The sequence below is a fragment of the Agelaius phoeniceus genome, chromosome Z (assembly GCF_051311805.1).
Source record: "Agelaius phoeniceus isolate bAgePho1 chromosome Z, bAgePho1.hap1, whole genome shotgun sequence".
Taxonomy (NCBI): Eukaryota; Metazoa; Chordata; class Aves; order Passeriformes; family Icteridae; genus Agelaius; species Agelaius phoeniceus.
Genome location: NC_135303.1, coordinates 25,461,671 through 25,479,437, shown reverse-complemented (window position 1 = coordinate 25,479,437; position 17,767 = coordinate 25,461,671).

Below are 17,767 nucleotides of genomic sequence, written 5' to 3'. Positions count from 1 at the left end.
TTTGGTTGTAGCTGTGGCTGAAGGATATACTGCTGGAAATCATTTCTGCAACACCATTTAACATGGTGGTTGTGAGTCAGCTTATAAAATGGCAGCTTTGCAAGGGAAAAGGAGTTTGCATTTTAGTGAAGATTAGGATATATTTGGAACTGCATTAAGCTATTATAACTCATGCTATAAGAGTTCTGGGTATCAGGGGTTTGGTTTTGTCTCTTTTTGAGGAACTTATTGAACAGAGGATAATGCAGGAGTAGGACCCCTTTAAATGCTGATCTTCAGTATAATCATATAGAAATGAGAATTTTTTTTAAAAGGTGATCAAAAGTCATCAAATATTTTTGAGATCTTCAGGGTAGTCATCTAGATGGAATTATTTTTAGTTTTTAATTGAGATTTTGAAACCTTTTTGCCTATACTTTCACAAATAATAATGAATTTGTGTCTATAAACATAAGAGGAAATGAAAAATACCACAGTGCCTGCAGGATACTGAGATGCAGTTTAAACAGTGTGACTGATCGGAGGTTCCAGGATTTGTCTGGACCTTGCAGTGCCTCACCAAGTACCATTACTGAAGAAGAAAATGATAGATGTTAATTAGTCATCTGAAGAATACTTGATGCATCACTAATGATGCAGTGATGTCGCTGACAGCTGAGTTCCTGTTTCCAGGTTGCTCTTAGGAGTGTCATTTGCCATGACTCAACACTGAAGTAATCAATTAGTTAGTGGACTGCCAGTATGTGTGAGGCAGGCATGCCAGATGATTCTTACTCCACAAGGGGAAATGCTCATCATAGCTGGAGCTGCCAGAATTCAACGTGCTTGACTTGCACACATTTCTGGGAACTAAATTCCTATGGATAAAGGATTTCTTGAGACAACCTGGATTCATTGCAGAATGATGAGAGCCTGATGTGGACATAGTGCTACATTCTAGAATAATTCCTTAACAATCTTCTCTGTCAAAGTTCACAGGCATCTCTGAGACATCTATCATCAAATGTTTTGCAGGATAAAGTAATGCAAAAAACATTGCCCCGTGATTTTACTTCCAGTTTTGCATGGGCTGAGCTCTTCTATTCTTGTCTTGGATACTGGTTAATCTGTACTCCTCCAAAATACTGTAATAATATCAGCCTCTGAAGGTTTATAGAACTACCAGTTAATTAAGAAAAGCACAGCTTGCTTTCTCCCTGTAATGGGCATGTACTTGAATGTTGAGATGTAAATCACAGCATTAGCAAGGAAAATAGAAGAAAATACAGCAGGTCATCAAATGTGAGCCACCTTGTAAACCTCTAGCCCTATAATTATGTACGTTTTCTTTGTTTAGGAGTTCTCATAAGTAAATGTATGCTGGTAGAAAATGCAAAACTAAGTGATTATTGGAAGCATCAGCCTGACTTACAGAGTTAATGAGGAAAGCTTTGCAAGTGACAGGGAGAGATGCTTTTCTTTATCAGATGTTTAGGGAGCTGCTCACGCAAACTGCCAGCATTAATTTCCTGCCTACATTTCATCTGAAAGCTAATACAATTCAAAACTCTTGGTGAAAAACAAGCCATGAACTCTGTATACGTTCTCATCACATACAGTGAGTTTGTAAAGTAGGATTCTTAAACTTTGAAACTTGAAGTAAGATCTTTCTGTGGCTTGATAACACATTTGCAGACAAATTACCTGTAACAGACTAGAAATAAAATATTTGGCTTATTTCAAATAGCAGACTTTCCTGCTGGAGCCCCTAAAAATAGTTAAGATGAAGTCACATTAAAATTATCTCTTTTTTTCTGAAGCCAATAAGAAAACATCTACTTGTAATAATAGGGGTAATACTCATAATTCAGTCATCAATAATAATTTGAGGACATGAAAACAAGAGCCAAAGGCTCCTGCAAGGAGAGATTTTATCTGAAGAATCTCTCCTTGCATTTGCCTCTGACATAACTTCAGAAACCCAAATTGAAGGGATCAGATGTATTCCTATAAGTGCTTTGAAAACAGCACTTAATAGTTTAATAATTTGCTTTTAAACTGCAACAGAGAATACTATGTTTTTATACAAAAAACCAAAAATGGTTTATGCCTGTTACTGAATGGCAGCACTCACTTGAAATCTCTCTTTTAAGGACACCTTGCATTTTTGGGCCTCAAGATAGTACTATCTCTTCTTCGTCTTGCACTTGACTTGCAGTTTCCCTAATCTTATGTGAGCAAATATGACACAGTGTGTCAAACCTATCTATGAAAAGTATCCACAGTTTAATTATTACTAAATGTATCAGCAGTGAAGCTTGTAACATTTGTTGAATAATATGTAGTTATAAAGTTACATGGGTAACAGCTAGATTTTTTTTTTCCTCCTGACTATTATGTTCCTTTTAGGGTTATTTAGTATTCTTTTCCCAGAGCCACTGCACTGTGGAAGATTCTAGCTGCATCAGAGCTGTACAGCCTCTGACTGTCAGCAGCAATGGATTACTCCGGGTTATTCCCAGTAGAAGGAACAGAATTGATACCAGAAGCGTAAAACAAACTGCTCTACCTTGTGGGTCCACCTTGGAGATGGACTATGCGAGTTTCATCAGACACGGGGTAAGATGGTAGATCAGCTTCTCAGAAAGAGCAACCCTGTAGCACCCACACTACCCAAACCTTGCCATGCAAACCCAATACAAAATACACTTATGAGGTGAATATGAAGTGAAAGCCATGGGTCTTGGGGGGAAACGATTAAAAGGTCCTACAATATTTTTTATAGTATTAGAGAAATGCAGAATAATCCCAGAGCTTCCATATCCAAGGAAAAATAAGACCCATAAAACCTGACAACTTCTATTCTTTTAAGCAACAGCAGATTTACTATTACCTACATGACAAAGATTTTAAAAGTCTCTCTGGAAATGGCTAATATCTCATTCTCCACAGAAAATAACTCTTCAGTAGCAGCTGGTCTTTCTGACAACAAGTTAGTGATGGAACCTTCCAGAATGAAGCAAGGTTGTAACTGCATTACTCAGAGAAAAGTCATAATGCAATCTTTATGTTATAAGACTGATCTTATGCTTTTAAAAGATCACAAGGAATTTGCCTAGAAAATACCTAGAAAGACTGAAGCTGTATTGCTATAATCTTTTCATTTTAGGAAATTGTTACCTTAAGGTTTAAGCCATCCCAAAACTATGCAGGGACCGCAACCTCCGAGCTATGGTTTTCACTGTGTTTCGGCAGGAAGTTTTTCTTTATTTCCAGTTCTTGAGGTGCATTTGGGTATTAGTAATTCTGACATTATGAACTCTCCCTTCAAGAAAGAATTGCATTTTGGATCACCACACCCAACTAGTTGCTTCTTTCTCATCCTCATCTCATGACTGCACCTAAGGTCTATGGCCACCAAGTACAGGTCCTGGCTATGTTACTTCAGAAAATCACATTAGCAGCTGACTGGTTGTGAACATCCCTACCCTCCTACCCCCCACACAAAAAAAAACAAAACAAAGCAAAAAAAACCCACCAAAGAGTCCTCCCGCAAATGAGATGAAACACAAAAATAAAACAAAAAAATCAAAACAAAAATGAACAAAACAATAGCAACAATATCCCCTGTCCCGTGCTGGAGCACTTACCCAGGACACTCAGAATGAGTCCTGTTGGGCATTCTTGTCCCTTGCCACTAAAGTGTGCCATTAATGAAAACAGAGTGTGTGGTTCTAAAGGAAGGGTAATGCATATGCTTTAGTCTTTAAATGGAGAGAAGGGCCTCTGTCAAATATCTGACAGTGCCAAGCAGGGTTGTTCAGCCAAGTTTGTCCAAAATGCTGTTTAGAGGCAGAGGGTAGGGGGGAGGTGGTAAGAAGGGGAAGAGGGTGTGGCAGGAAACAACTTGTGAGTATGGAAGTACAGAAGTTCACACGGCCTGTACTTGCCTTTAAAAGACTGATTTGGATTAAGAATCCCACTCATAGAACTGAACACTAGACCTTCAAAGTGACAAAACACAGTTATCACTACTTTACCTTTGTAATTTGATACACTTTTTAGTGAGCTTTTGTTTGGGTTTTTTGTTTGGGTTTTTTTGAGGGATTCAGGTGTTGTTTTGGTTTTCTTAACATTAAAGCATTTTTCCATTAGTGACTCTGTTGAGTGTAGATCTTTTCTTCACAGAGCTACTGCTTAAGTAGCTCTGAGTTTGTTAGTCTGCAACTGGGGAATGTGTTGTGGCTCAACCTGAGCCAGCAGTCAAGCCCCAGGTAGTGTTTACTCACTGCCCCACCTGCAGGACTGGGGAGAGAATCAGAAAGGGAAAGGCTAGAGAACTCTCTCATGGGCTGAGATACAGGCAGTTTGATACGAATGCAAAACTCACACACACAAGCAAAGCCAAGCAAGGAATTAATCGACTGCTTCTCACAGGCAGGCAGGTGTTCAGCCATCTCCAGGAGACCAGGGCCCCATGACACATGATGGTGACTTGGGAAGAAGAACACCACCACTCAAATGCCCCCCATTTCTCCTTCTTCCCTCCACTTTATATACTGAGGATGATGATCTGGAATATCCCTTTGGTCAGTTTGAGTCACCTGTTCTGGCTCTGTTTCTTCCCAGTCTCCATCATCCCTACCCTACCACTGGGGCAGCACAAAGAGCAGAAAAGGCCTTGGCTTTATGTAACCTGTGCTCAGAAATAACAACCAACTCTGTATAGTGAACCCTGTGTTCAGCACAAGACCAAAACAGCCCCATGACAGCCACTGTAAAGAAAATTAACTCTACCCCAGGTAGAGGGTAACTCTACCTGGTTACCCCATCCTGCCTAACCAGGACAGAATGTTGTGCTTGTGCTCCTTCTGGAAGGTAAATGATGTTAGAAGGGAGCTTGATTTACTGACCTTGAGTAAACTATACTGGTAGTTAAATATGTCTTCCCCAATTGATTTGAAATCAGGATAGCCCTGTGGGCTTCATGTTTGACATACTTCAATGAAAAATTTGGTTCGAGTTTTTTAATTTATATTTAGAAAACTGCTTTGCTGTGTCATTGTTCCCAAAGAGAAGGTTCCCAAAACTGTGTGACAACAACTGAGTTGTTGCTCCAGAGTATAATGCATACATAAATCATCTAAAGTAGATGCATGAAGTCACAGAGACTCCTTTTTTTTATTTTTTTCCTCACTTAGTAAATGTGGAAGGAAGAAAGCGGAGCTGAAAAAACCCTGTGTCCCTGTGTTTGCAAATTGGAACATTTGTTTGTCAGTGCCAAAGTACAAGCTTTGTGTTGCTGCTTTTACGGATGTCCTCACGTTTCTCTCTCGAAAAAGCTACCTTGCAACACCAGGTGTCACTGTAGCAAAGTGAAAAAGTTTCCTCGCAAGATAGCCGCTCGCTGCTCGGTGGTACAGCAAGCTGGGCATCTCTGGGGGGCTTTGTTTTCATTCCTCCGAGCTGGCTGGCCAGCTGTTATCTCACAGGGATGCGGGCCCCCCCCGGTCTGCGCGACACAGACCATCTACACTTCTAGCCAGCTTCTGAGGGAGGAGCACGGGATCAAGGGCAGACACCTGAGCCAGAAATCCTGCTTTTAATGTTTTAAGTTTGTTTGTAAGGAAAGCTTAAAAGGCTATACTTCCCAGCCTGGCAGCCTGGCTAACCCACCTGCAGCTGCTAGCACAAGTAGGCAAGTGCTGAGTTTCTAAAAGTCAGAGCTACAAACCTCATACTGTATGTTGGCTTCTTAAAATGTGAATATTTAATTAATTAAAACATACACATGCAGATAAAAATAAAATCCACACCAACCAACCAACCAACCAACCAACCAACCAACCAAGTGAACACTGCACAAACACATTAAATTACACTAATCAAAGGATTACACATAGTTAGATTAAGCTCAGCTCATTAATTTCCCCAGAAATCTCGGAGAACCTGGTGTAGAGTTGTCGAGAGAGAAAGAAATCTAAAAATGAAAACGTACTGCCAGCACATCACATTTAACCAAGAACTCTCATTTTCCACAGCAACTTTTCAGGAGTAACCCTGAGTTGCTAGTTGAGAGGACATGGATGTGTGTGTCAGGACAACATAATTTTTAATTTTCTCTTTAGTTAGGGGAAAAAAAAAAGTGTAGGTAGAAAAGGAAAAGAGTTAGTCTGCCTTCCTGTTACGAATTCCTTCTCAAAAATCACCTGCTCATTCACCATGGTGGGCTAGCCATTACTGAGAGCCAAATGCTCACACAGCTGCTTCCTAGTTTTGTTCTCTGCAACATGGGAAAAGGTAGAAGAAATCTAAGGAGACTTGTGAGATAATTACAGCTTGAGACCCAACCTTAATCCCAATCCTAACCCTGAAAGTAAAATATAAAGTAAACAATGGGTGTTGGGGGTCTACAAATCAAAAGGAGAAATACACTTTCCACTTGCAGGAGCTGTTTAGTTGCTACCAGAAGAGCAGGGCTTTCCCATGAGTAACATTTGTGGGCTGCTGTAGAGAGTCAGCTCCATGTCAGCCAGACCCAATACATTAATGTACTGCATGTGCTTTCTGAATTGTTTCAGTGTCACAGCAAACTCAGCTGTGAGCACTAAAATGATAAATTATTGTAAAACATTCAGTACAGACCTTTGCTGACACACACTGAACAAATTTGTAAGAAGCTAGATCAGCATACACCTGGGGATCCATATATACCAAATGTTTGCCTCTCACTAAAATGTCACAGTGTTCACTGTGGGGTACATTGCATGATAAGCAGTTCTTTCCTTGAATGAAAGATCTGAATCTGTACTTTAAAAAGAATTAATGTCTTCTTCACCAGTCAGCAACTGGAAGACTGTCAACAAAATATACAAAAAATAGTAACATGCTAAATATTTAGGATATGGTTATTTGGAATCATTTGAGTTCGAGAGCAGCAGCAGCATTTGAATTTGTGGTTTGACAAATTTTTCTCTTTTGGAGGTTCCTCAATCCCTTCACTTCTTGAATGCGTGTGTGTGTGTGTGTGTATGTGTGTGTGTGTGTGTGTCCTGGAGAACATTGAGTTTGAGTGGTCATGAGAGGGACAAAGTACAATCATAACTGCTTGGGCATAGAGACCTGAAAACTATTTATGGGCCACTCCTCCTAAGAGGTTTTCAGAGCTCCTTCTTATTTCTTCCACAATTAATTTCAGACTTTGATTGGTGATCTCTAGCAGAGAATTATGTGCATGAGAGCATTCAAATCTATGCCAGCATGTTGTTTTATTTAGTATTAAGGTCTGTATTACAATAGAGCAGCTTTACAGAACAGCACTGCACCAGGTATCTTTCTGAAGTACTAGAGGGCTTTCTGAGACATAGCAAGTTGTTCATTTATCTCAGGTGTCCTGGTTTTTTGGCTGGATTAATGTTAGTTTTCTTCCTAGTAGTTGGTACAGTGCAGTGGTTTGGATTTATGTTTTTGTAATAAAGAAGAAGAGTTTAAAGGGTTTAACACCAGTAACTACACTCCAAACAACCACTGGCTCATTCTGCTCTTCCCACTTCTCCTCTTTCCTCCTCACTTTCTGGTGGGATAAGGGAGAAAATCAGAGTAAAAAAGAAAAAGCGTGGGTAGAGATAAACACAGTGTAAAACGTACAGCAAAAAGGTAAAGAGAAAGGTAAAGCAAAAGACACACACACAAGCAAAAAAACCCAAGGAATTAGTTTACTGCTTCCCATGGGCAGGCAGGTGTTTATTCCTCTCCAGCAGACCAAGACCCCATTACAGGTGATGGTGACTTGGAAGACAAGTGCCATCACTCCAAAGGTCCACCACTTCCTCTTTCTGCCTCCACTTCATACACCTAGCATGATGTCCAGTGGTGTGGAATATCCCTTTGGCCAGTGGGGCTCAGATCTCCTGGCGGTGTCCTTTCCCCAGCCCCTCTCTGGCTGCGTGGGGTGAGAAGCAGAAAAGAGCCTGGTCCTGTGTAAGCACTGCATCAAATCCAGACTGTATAAAAATCACTGGGAATCTCAGTACTAAATCTAATGATGTCTGGATCAGGCATTTTCCAGTCTCTACTGTGCTAAAGGTGACTTTGAATATGAAGCCTTCTGCATTGCAGGCACGCAGATCAGATCTTGCTCCTTCTGAGAAGACCTTGTGGTTCACATGGAATCTCACTATAATGAGATGATTCACAAGCATATCCACAAATGCTTGTTTATCCAAATTGGTCACACAGAAGCTGTTTTGAAAAGCTGTTATAGCAGTGTTTATTTCTGATGTGAATTTCTCTTGCTGGAAAGGCCATTGAACCTAAGGAGATCTTAAGTCTCAGATAAGGTAGATTTGGGGGTAAAATTTTTTTCAGCCCAACAAATAGGTGTAATTTCTGTTTATCCCAAAAGTGAATTTTCTGACCCAAATCTTGGGAGCAGAAGGATTCATCTTCCAATGGTCTAAGACAGGTGGACACAGAGGAGTTGGATAAGACAGCTACCATCAATTCTTCTGTTTTTCTAGACTTTTCTCAGGTAGAACTAAAGATTTCAAACATCCCTTCTCAGCTAACTTGACTGTTTTTTTGACTCTCAGGGTATTTTGTGCATTGAAAACAAAATAGATGAAATTTAACAGCATCTGTTGAATCTTCCCTAAATTCCCCCATAATTTTTGTTGCAAACTTAAATGATTTCTATGGTAACAGCAGAAGAGTGTTTCTAAATTTATAACATCACATTGTGGGTGGGCATCAGTGCTCTTCTCTGCTGAAAGATATTTGCAATTGAACCATTATAGGCAAAGTCTAAGATTTGCTTAAAACAAATTATGTATTTTTATTGTTTTAATTTTTAGGGCTGGTACAATAGGCAAAAAGCTCATTTTTGTTCACAATTCAGCTATGAATCACTTGCCTTGGCTGCAATAAATGTGGTGACTGGATTAACTGCACCAGCAGTGTTCAGGTGTCAAGAACTCTTCCTTTACATAATGTTAATCACAAAAGTGTCAAAATCAAATGTCTGGTCACAGACATATGTCTGGTCATAACTGATGGCTCAACCATGGTTTACAGTGTGAGCATTTATAATTAAAGACCAAATCAACAGCATGAAATGAAAACACAATTGAAAGCTACAGCTTTCACAATACTGTTCTCATTTAGTAACAGTACTAATATTGAATTAAATTAGGTAAAATTAGTATTTGTTATCACAGAAAAAATCTAGAGGTTCTTGACACCTAATCTAAGTAGGCATATCCCTAGTGCTTTTTGAAATGGATAAGGTAGTGACTAGGTCTCTATTAAAAGCTGAAAGTAGCTTTTTTTCTGAGGAATATCTTAATTTGATCTACAGTGTTTCCTGAATTGCAAAAGGCACTGCAGTAAAAGGCACAGGCCATCATGTAAGTAAATTGTATATGGAACAAAGTAAAGTGCATGGATATGGAACAAAATATGTTTTATAAAGAGATGTAATGTAATGTTTTAGGAGTTGGAGGTTACATTGGAAAAATCTTTCTGAAAGCTCTTTCTGGTGTACATGAAGTAACATCAAAACATAAAATTGTTTAGGTTGGAAAGACCTTAAAAATCATCTAGTTACAGCTCCCCTAGCATGGGCAGGGGCACCTTCCTCTCCCAGAGCTACCAGCTCTTTTCCCTCCTAATTAGAAGTGAGTGGATGAGAGTTTGACCAAATGGACAAGAAGAGAGAAATCTTGTCCTTTTTTTAGCCAGTAGATAGAAATTAATAAACAGAAATAGTTTTCAACGTTTTCCTAATCATATTTTTCAGACACTGCCTTCCTTACTAGCAATTTATTTCCTGATGCAAAAACAGCCACAAGGTCAAAAACATCAATGCAGAAGGTCTAGAAAATATTCCATGTACCGTAAAGCACTTTCTTTAAGAGCTTAAATAGTCCTTGTGGCCTTGTGCTGACAAACAACTGGAGTCTTAATTCACCTGCTGAAAAATATCAAATCTATTTTTGTGCGATCTTAAAAAAAAACCCAACAAAGCCACTTTGACTCTGACTTGGTCAGTTCATTTTTTACAATTGCTGTTTGCAGAGTGCAGGAATTAATCACTCTGATTAATGTCTATGGTATTTCACATCAAATGCAGGCCTGTTTCTTTGAACAGTTTTTATTGAAGTGGGTCCAACTCAGAACACAATGTAGTTTCAATAAGGCAGGTCAGTTTAAAGATATAAATTATATATTCCCTCCCTGTTTCTGGCTTAGAAGCAAGTAACCATGGTGACTGGAAAAGCTTAACTTCTGCACATATTCTGAGATTGTCACCTTTCACAGCTTTATTCCCTTCTTAAACCCCCCAAAAGAATTACCTTGCCAAAATAACTTCATTACTTCATAAAGTGATGCCAATAGAAAAGCTTCTTGCCATTCAGCCTAACTCCAAACTGCTGTTCTTGTACCACACACCAGGTTATCTCTAATCTCATATGTGCACAGCAGATCTGATGACAAACTGGAAAAAAAAAAAAAAAAGCTGACCAAACAAGTCCAAAGGACATTCTCCATATGAAAGATAAGACTTTCAAAAACACCCCTGTGCCCAGGGAGCCTGGTCTGTACTGACTTCTTGACACAGGAAATTTATTGTTGTGCCCTGTGCAGCTCACACAGCTGCTGCAGGGTCAGCCAGAACTCGGCAGGTTTGTACCCCACCTGAGAAGCCTCTCCAGGATCACCACTGTGCTGGGAAGTCCAGCTTGGAAAGTCCAGGAGGGAGTCAATGCCCATGGGGAGAGAGAATGGGGGCTGCTGGTGGTGAAGGGAGTCCCTTGCCTCACCCTATCCAGCTGTAACACTGCCATCACCAAGCACCCAAGCAGGCCCTGCCCAGCAAGGGGCACCACCTCCCTTCATCTGGGGCTGCACAGAGGGGTTCTTGACCAGTGAGCTATCGTCCTCACACTAACAACTAATCCCCCAAAAGTTGTTCTTCTGTAGGCCTGATATTTACATCATGTTCATCAACCTGGATTGTGCATGGTCACACCACAAAAAAATAATGGACTTATTTCCACATCTTTTGCCCCATTATAAATGCATAAAGCCAGGTATATCTCATCAGTATTACCTTAAAATGCATATGTCCTGAAATGATTCTTACCATAAAGGGATGTCTGCAGATGAGGGACTCTGCCTACAGGAAGTGCACTCAGGGGTATCACTTCATGGGGCTCTGTTTGACAAAACTGGAGCAGCAACCGTTCCACCTCATCCGCTAGTGTAGGATCATTGTGATGGCTGAGACCAGCTGTCGAGAAAGTATCTTCCTTTATTTTTTCCTTGCTTCTATGTATTGTGTACTTTTTGGAAGAGTAAAGAAGGCACTTTGGCATGTGTTTATACTCAGCACCATACATTCTTTTAGGTCTTCAGTTTCACTTGGTTAATCTGAAAATGTGTCTTATCTTATAAAGCCTTGTCAAAAAGAAGAAGTTCAAGTATCAAGATAGACAGGGCACTATTTTCCAAAATCACTTTGCAAAGAAGCCTCTGATCTTTAACTACTTTTGGTATACAATCATTCTGAAAAAAATTGAAAAAACTTGAAGCAAGGTTGTAACAAAGATCCCATAGTAATTCTGTTTTGTATTTATATAATGCATTTCTTTGAACTGTTTCAGTACAACTCTTTTTAGAAAGAACAAAAGTTCAATATACTTCATGGAACAAAGTCTCAGCTGAGGAGAAAACTTGCATTTTAAGTGTCTGCTGGACCATGACTGCAAAATGGAAATTGAGGCTGCTGATTCCTGTAATCCAAATCAAGTTTTAAAGCTGAAAGTGCTCGTGTTTTCAGGGCTTTGGCTGTATTAACACCAGAGCTGGACATAGTGCCAGATCAGTGCATTTTGATAGAGAGTGAGAAACAGAAGAATGCTGCTGCTGGCTACAAGGTCTTTTCCTGAAGGCACAGTAAATCACACCCACAGTATTACAGGGATTCTTTGGACTGTTGATAAAAATTGTATTTTGTTGTTCTAGTAGTAGGAACATATTGAATTTTCCTTCCTTCATTGCTGGCAAATATAAACTGAATTTTTAGCAGAAAGAAGTAGTAGTAGAAGTAAGAAAAGGTGATGGGGAGCTCAATGTGATTTTGAGGGATCCAAGGAGGCTTTTGGGGTCCAGACAAGATAAAGAAGATTTTCTTCCTATCATGTGTTGTGAGTAGAGTGTTGGTTTGAGCAGACAGGCAGATAACCACCTCTCTTTGTCTACACCCAAAACTGGTGTAGAGTAAAACTGGGGATGCATGAGCATTCCTTGTGAAAATAAGGGATATAAACTGAAGTAGCATTCTTTTTGGAGTATGTCAAACCCTACCAGCCACAAGCTAGGATTGTCTCTGGAAATACTTGCTGGTGCCTGGTGGCTCACTTGACTTTGGCTTAGCTGTTCCCTGACACAGTTATCACTGATCTTTCCCAGAAGTTAAATTACCAGGTGAGACAGCCCTCCATCTGAAAATCCAATTTTTTTTTTTGTTGTTTTGTTTATAGTGCAAGCTTCTTTGGAGATTATAGTGTTGTTTTAATACTTGCAGCTCACAAATGCAATGCAGTACATGACATACATACCCTTTAGCATTTCTGTGGTGTGATATGCGACTCAAACAATACTGGGAATTAAAAAAAGCCAACTAAAAGTACTCATAATTTAAAACCTCTAGCCTATAGGTGTTCCAGGTATTTTGTGTGGAAACTAAAGACTGATATCTTCCTCTTCCACTTAAAAAAATCTGGAGTAAATTTTGAGATGTAAAATAAGACCTTTTTCTAAGAAGTAGAAGCCTTAGAAACCTTTTTTTTCCTATACCCTCTGGTCTACAATTAAAAAACCTGCACCCCAAAAATTTTGAATAATTATGTTGGTCTTTGAATTAATTATGTTGTGTCTTTCTCTACCAAAAGTGCATGGATTAATTTGATTAATGAAGAGGGATTTAAGAGGATGAGTTAACAAAATATATGAACTCAGAAAACCTGTGCTAGATTCTGAGGACATGTTTCACATTCCTTTTCTGCCCAAGGTTTCACCAAACTCTTCTGAAATTGGGGTGTGAGGGATTGTCAGGGGAGGTATTTGGTGAAAGAGGTAATTTCTGCTCTTTCTCTCTCTTTCTTTCTTTCCATCAAGAGATGGACTCTCTTGATCATCAAATCAGACAGAGCTGTATGTTTTCTGAGATTTGATCTGGACTAGCTTGAAATTCTTTTAAGCCACGACATTGCTGAGCCAAAATCTGTGCATTGCTTAACGCGCTTTATTAAATAAAATTAAAATTATTGCCTCTCTTACCTCTTACCTTCTCTTACCTACCTCAGGCATCAGCCCTGTTAGTGACTTTGTTCTGCACGTGTAGCAGCCACACATCTCAAAAGACTGACTGATGTTAGAAGCTACAGATTTTGTAAGGTTTGTTTGGTACCATCCAAACAGGTAACATCCTTCTGTAAAATCAGTAACACATGTCTGGAAGGACCACAATAAACTGGTTTTGATCTACAAAAGGAGGAAATAATCGTTTGGGCCAAACCTACCAAATTTTTTTCTCTTTTCTTTTATCACAGCAGTCCTGAGCCTGGCCATCCTGACCTCAGAGACCTAAAGCCAGTCAACCCTGTGAATCAAGAGCCGGAAAGGTGTATCAGACATGTGGTATGATATACATAATGCCTGACTAATGATGATTAAGTTTTAGTTGCCAAGCATTTGCCTAGTCTGTGAACAGAAGTAAATACAGTTAAAATGGAAGTTTTGAGGTTAGCCCGCTCCCATCACAGCAATCCACAGATGCCTAACAAAAACAGCTGCAACACCAACAATATGCACTGCTGTTTATGTCTTCGCAATGGTCTTTATGCTTTAATACACTAGGGGCACAAGACAGACACTACTCAGGGGACACCTGAGACACAAATTTTTCTCACAAACAATGTCTTTTACAAGCACATGTTAGCTGCCCTGATAAATCTATTTTACAATGTTATGCATGCTAATATTCAAATCCTTCACAGACCTCAGAGAATGTAAATGCTATTGTGAGAACAATGGTTACATTATCACAATTTAGCCTTGCAGATGGCTTTCAAAAACTCTAGTTTCAAAAACTGGTTTTAGCAGAACAGATAAGCTGTTCATGAAGTCTAATTGTACCATTTTCAGATTAATTAGACTGTATCTATATCTCAGCCTTGTATGGTAAACTACCTGATTTAGTAGGACAAGCTTTTTCTGACTGTGCTTCAAGGACTAGAAAAGATCAAAATTTACTTCATGACTGACAGAGGCTGCTGCTGTCTGGTGATTTTTCCCTCTCACCACTGTCAGTCACCTTGGCATGGCCCACACCACCATCATCACAGCACAGCCTTCAGCAACGACTCTGGGCCCTGCTGCAGCCCTGCTGCAGACAGCATCCTGTCTCTCTGGGGTGGCTTCATTCCTTTAACCTGGCAGCTCTTGCAGCATTATACCCAAAATCCTGCTTATGGGATGGAGGGATCATAGCTTACGTACAAGTAAAGTTATAAGTGTATTGTTAGGATGATGGAAATCCTAAAAGACTAACTCATGAATCTTTAATCATCTGTTGGATATGAGGGATGGTAACCTGCTGTGGGATCTGATATGCCACTGATTGCACAGGTTGATCTGACTGATCTGTCTAGCTTAGGCAGGTGTTCCCTCTCTTCCTAACATTCCATATACGTTCCTCTTAATGATGTGTGCTTGGTTAACGAGTAGAGCCTCCCCAACAGACCATTGTTCATTGGTCAAAGGGGTGTGGTAGCTGTGCTCCACTGCTGGAAGCTCTAAGTAAGCTCAAAGTCCGTTTGTAGATAAGTGTAGGGTAATCAAGTGCCCAATACTGAAGACACGTCCAAATGAGAAGCTGCATGCATCAGTCTGCTAGTGGCTTTTTTAAAAAATAAAAATTTCTTAGGGCAATGAAGCTGGGGAAGGGTCTAGAGAGTAAGTCATATGAGGAGTGGCTGAGGGAGCTGAGGCTGTTTAGTCTGGAGAAAAGGCTGTTCAGAGGGACCTTATCACTCTCTACAGCTACATGAAATGAGGTTGTAATCTGGTGGGGTTGGTCTCTTCTCCCAGGCATTGAACAACAAAACAAGAGGAAATAGCCTCAAATTGAGCCAGGGGAGGCTCAGGCTGGACAACAGGAAGAATTTTTTTACTAAAAGGGGTCGTCAAGCTGTGAACAGGCTGCTCAGTGAAAGTGTTTGCGAAATGACTGGACATGGCACTTACTGCTGTGGTCTAGTTGACATGGTGGTGTTCAGTCAAGGTTGGGCTCAGTGATCTTGGAGGTCTTTTCTAATCTTAATAATTATATGAATCTGTGACCTACATCTAATTATTACAGAATATGAGCTAATAAAATTTCAGTCAAATCCCTTCTATATGGAAAAGTCCTGGTAATAACAAAATTAAAATTAAAATACCCCCATCCTGTAGTTTTTATCCCCCCTTTCCTAGAGCTCATCTTCCCACTGCTCCCCTGCATCTTGAAGTCAACAGATTTGGGCCCCTAGAAAGGACAGTGTCAGAAGCTGTCAGCCTCATGAATCAGTCAGGAGGAGAAAGATACTGATATCACTGGTTTCTTCTTTCTCCCTCCAGCACCCATTTGAGGCCACTTGTACACATTTTTTTTACATCTTCCTTTTTCTTCAGTGGTATGTAGCATCCTACTACACCCAAATTTACTATGTATGGGGCTCTCTATGTATGGCATATTTATTTGTTCTCTTTGTTTTCTTTTAAACCAGTTCTGGCCAGCTCTGGGTCTGCATTTCTTTAACTGATCACAGAAGAGTTGTTTATAGATGCAGAGTCTCTCTCCAGTGCCAATCTTGTTCCCCACTTTCTGTCACCCTGTGCCTGTACTCCTCTGCATCATACTGTGCATCTCTGCTTTTCAAGGCCTCTGCTATTGCACCAGACCTGGGTTTCTCTCTTATGCCATTGTGTCAGAGGAGTAACTATCCCATTCTTCATAGAATGGCTGTTTGTTATTGTTATCTGTAAAAAAAAGAGTGGTTTGTTCTATACACAGATTCATCATCAGCTCTTGCTCAATTAGAGGAGTTGCTTTCACTGCTGAGACAATAAAAAGAAAGCCATAGGTCAACAAAAATTCAGCCAGAACAAGGCTGACAAGCTTCAGACCCAAGGTCTTGCAAATTCAATAAAAGGAGTAAGTGTGACAGATCTGAGCCACTGTTTGCTGCTATGAGGCACTGTGGAAATGGGAAAAGATGCCATAACTGCCATTTTTACCCTGAAAAAGCCAACTATGAAGTGCTTTAGGAGCATGCTTATTCCTGAAACTCTTAACAGTAAGGAGGGAGGGAGTTGTCACTCCTCAAAGGTATTTCATGGAATAAGAATTTATAAAAAAGAGATATGAAACTGTTAGAGAGGGTCCAAAGGAGGACCAAGAAGATGGTGAAGGGCCTTGAGGGGAAGCCTTGTGAGGAGTGGCTGAGATACCTTGGTCTATTCAGCTTCAAGAGGAGGAGACTGAGGGGAGACTTCATCACTGCCTTCACCATCTTCATGAGGGGAAGCGGAGGGGCAGACACTGATCTCTTCTCTGCAGTGACCAGTGACCCAAGAGACTGGGTTGAAGTTGTGTCAGGAAAGGTTTAGGCTGGATGTTAGGAAAGGTTTCTTCACCCAGAGGGTGGCTGGGCACTGGAACAGGCTCTCCAGGGAAGGGGCCACAGCACCAAGCCTGACAGAGCTGAAGAAGCATTTGGCCAGTACTCTGCGGCCCCTGGTGTGGCTTTCTGGAATGGTTCTGTGCAGGGCCAAGAACTGGTCTCAATGATCCTTATGTGTGCTTTCCAACTCAGCATAGTTTGTGATTCTGTCACCTAGATGAAGTCACCTGTCACCTAATGCACCCTCAGCCTCAGCAAGTTTGCTGATGATCCCACACTTGGGTGAGTGGCTGCTCCACCTGAGGGCTGTGCTCACCTTCAGCAGGACCTTCACAGGCTGCAGATTTGGGTGGAGGGAACCCCAATGAGGTTAAACAAGGGCAAGTGTAGGGTGTAACCTGGTGAGGAATAACCCCAAGCACCAGCACAGGTCAGGGGGTGACCTGCTGGAGAGCAGCTCTGCAGAGAAGACCAGGGAGTCTTTGCGGATGACAAACCTATTGAACATGAAGATAATACTTTTTCCATACATGGGAAGGTGATCACAGAATGTTAAGGGGTTGCTCTATCTCTATCCAGTGCTGTAGCCTCATCCTAGATAGATCACCAAATTCATCAGGCATGATTTCCCCTTTGTAAAGGCGTATTTCCTGTTACCAATCTCCTCTTTCTTTTCCATGTGCCTTAGCAAAGTTTCCAGCAGAATTCCTTTAATGGTCTTGTCTGACACTAAAGTGAGACTGACTGATCTTTAGTTCTCTAGGTCTTTTTTACCATTTTAAAAAATACATGTTATATTTCCTTTTTTCCAGTCATCAGGGACTTCACCTGACTGCCATGATTTTTCAAAAATTAGGGACAGTGGCTTAGCCGCTTCATCTGCCAGCTCCCTCAGGACCTATGGAGGAGTCTCACTGGGTTCCATGGACTTGTACACATTCAGGTTCCTTAGGTGGTCTTGAAATGGATCCTCTCCTATGGTGGACCTAGGGATTTTATTCTCCCGATTCCTAAATTTTCTGTTCTGGACTTGGGAGATGTGGCTGGAGAACATTAGAGAA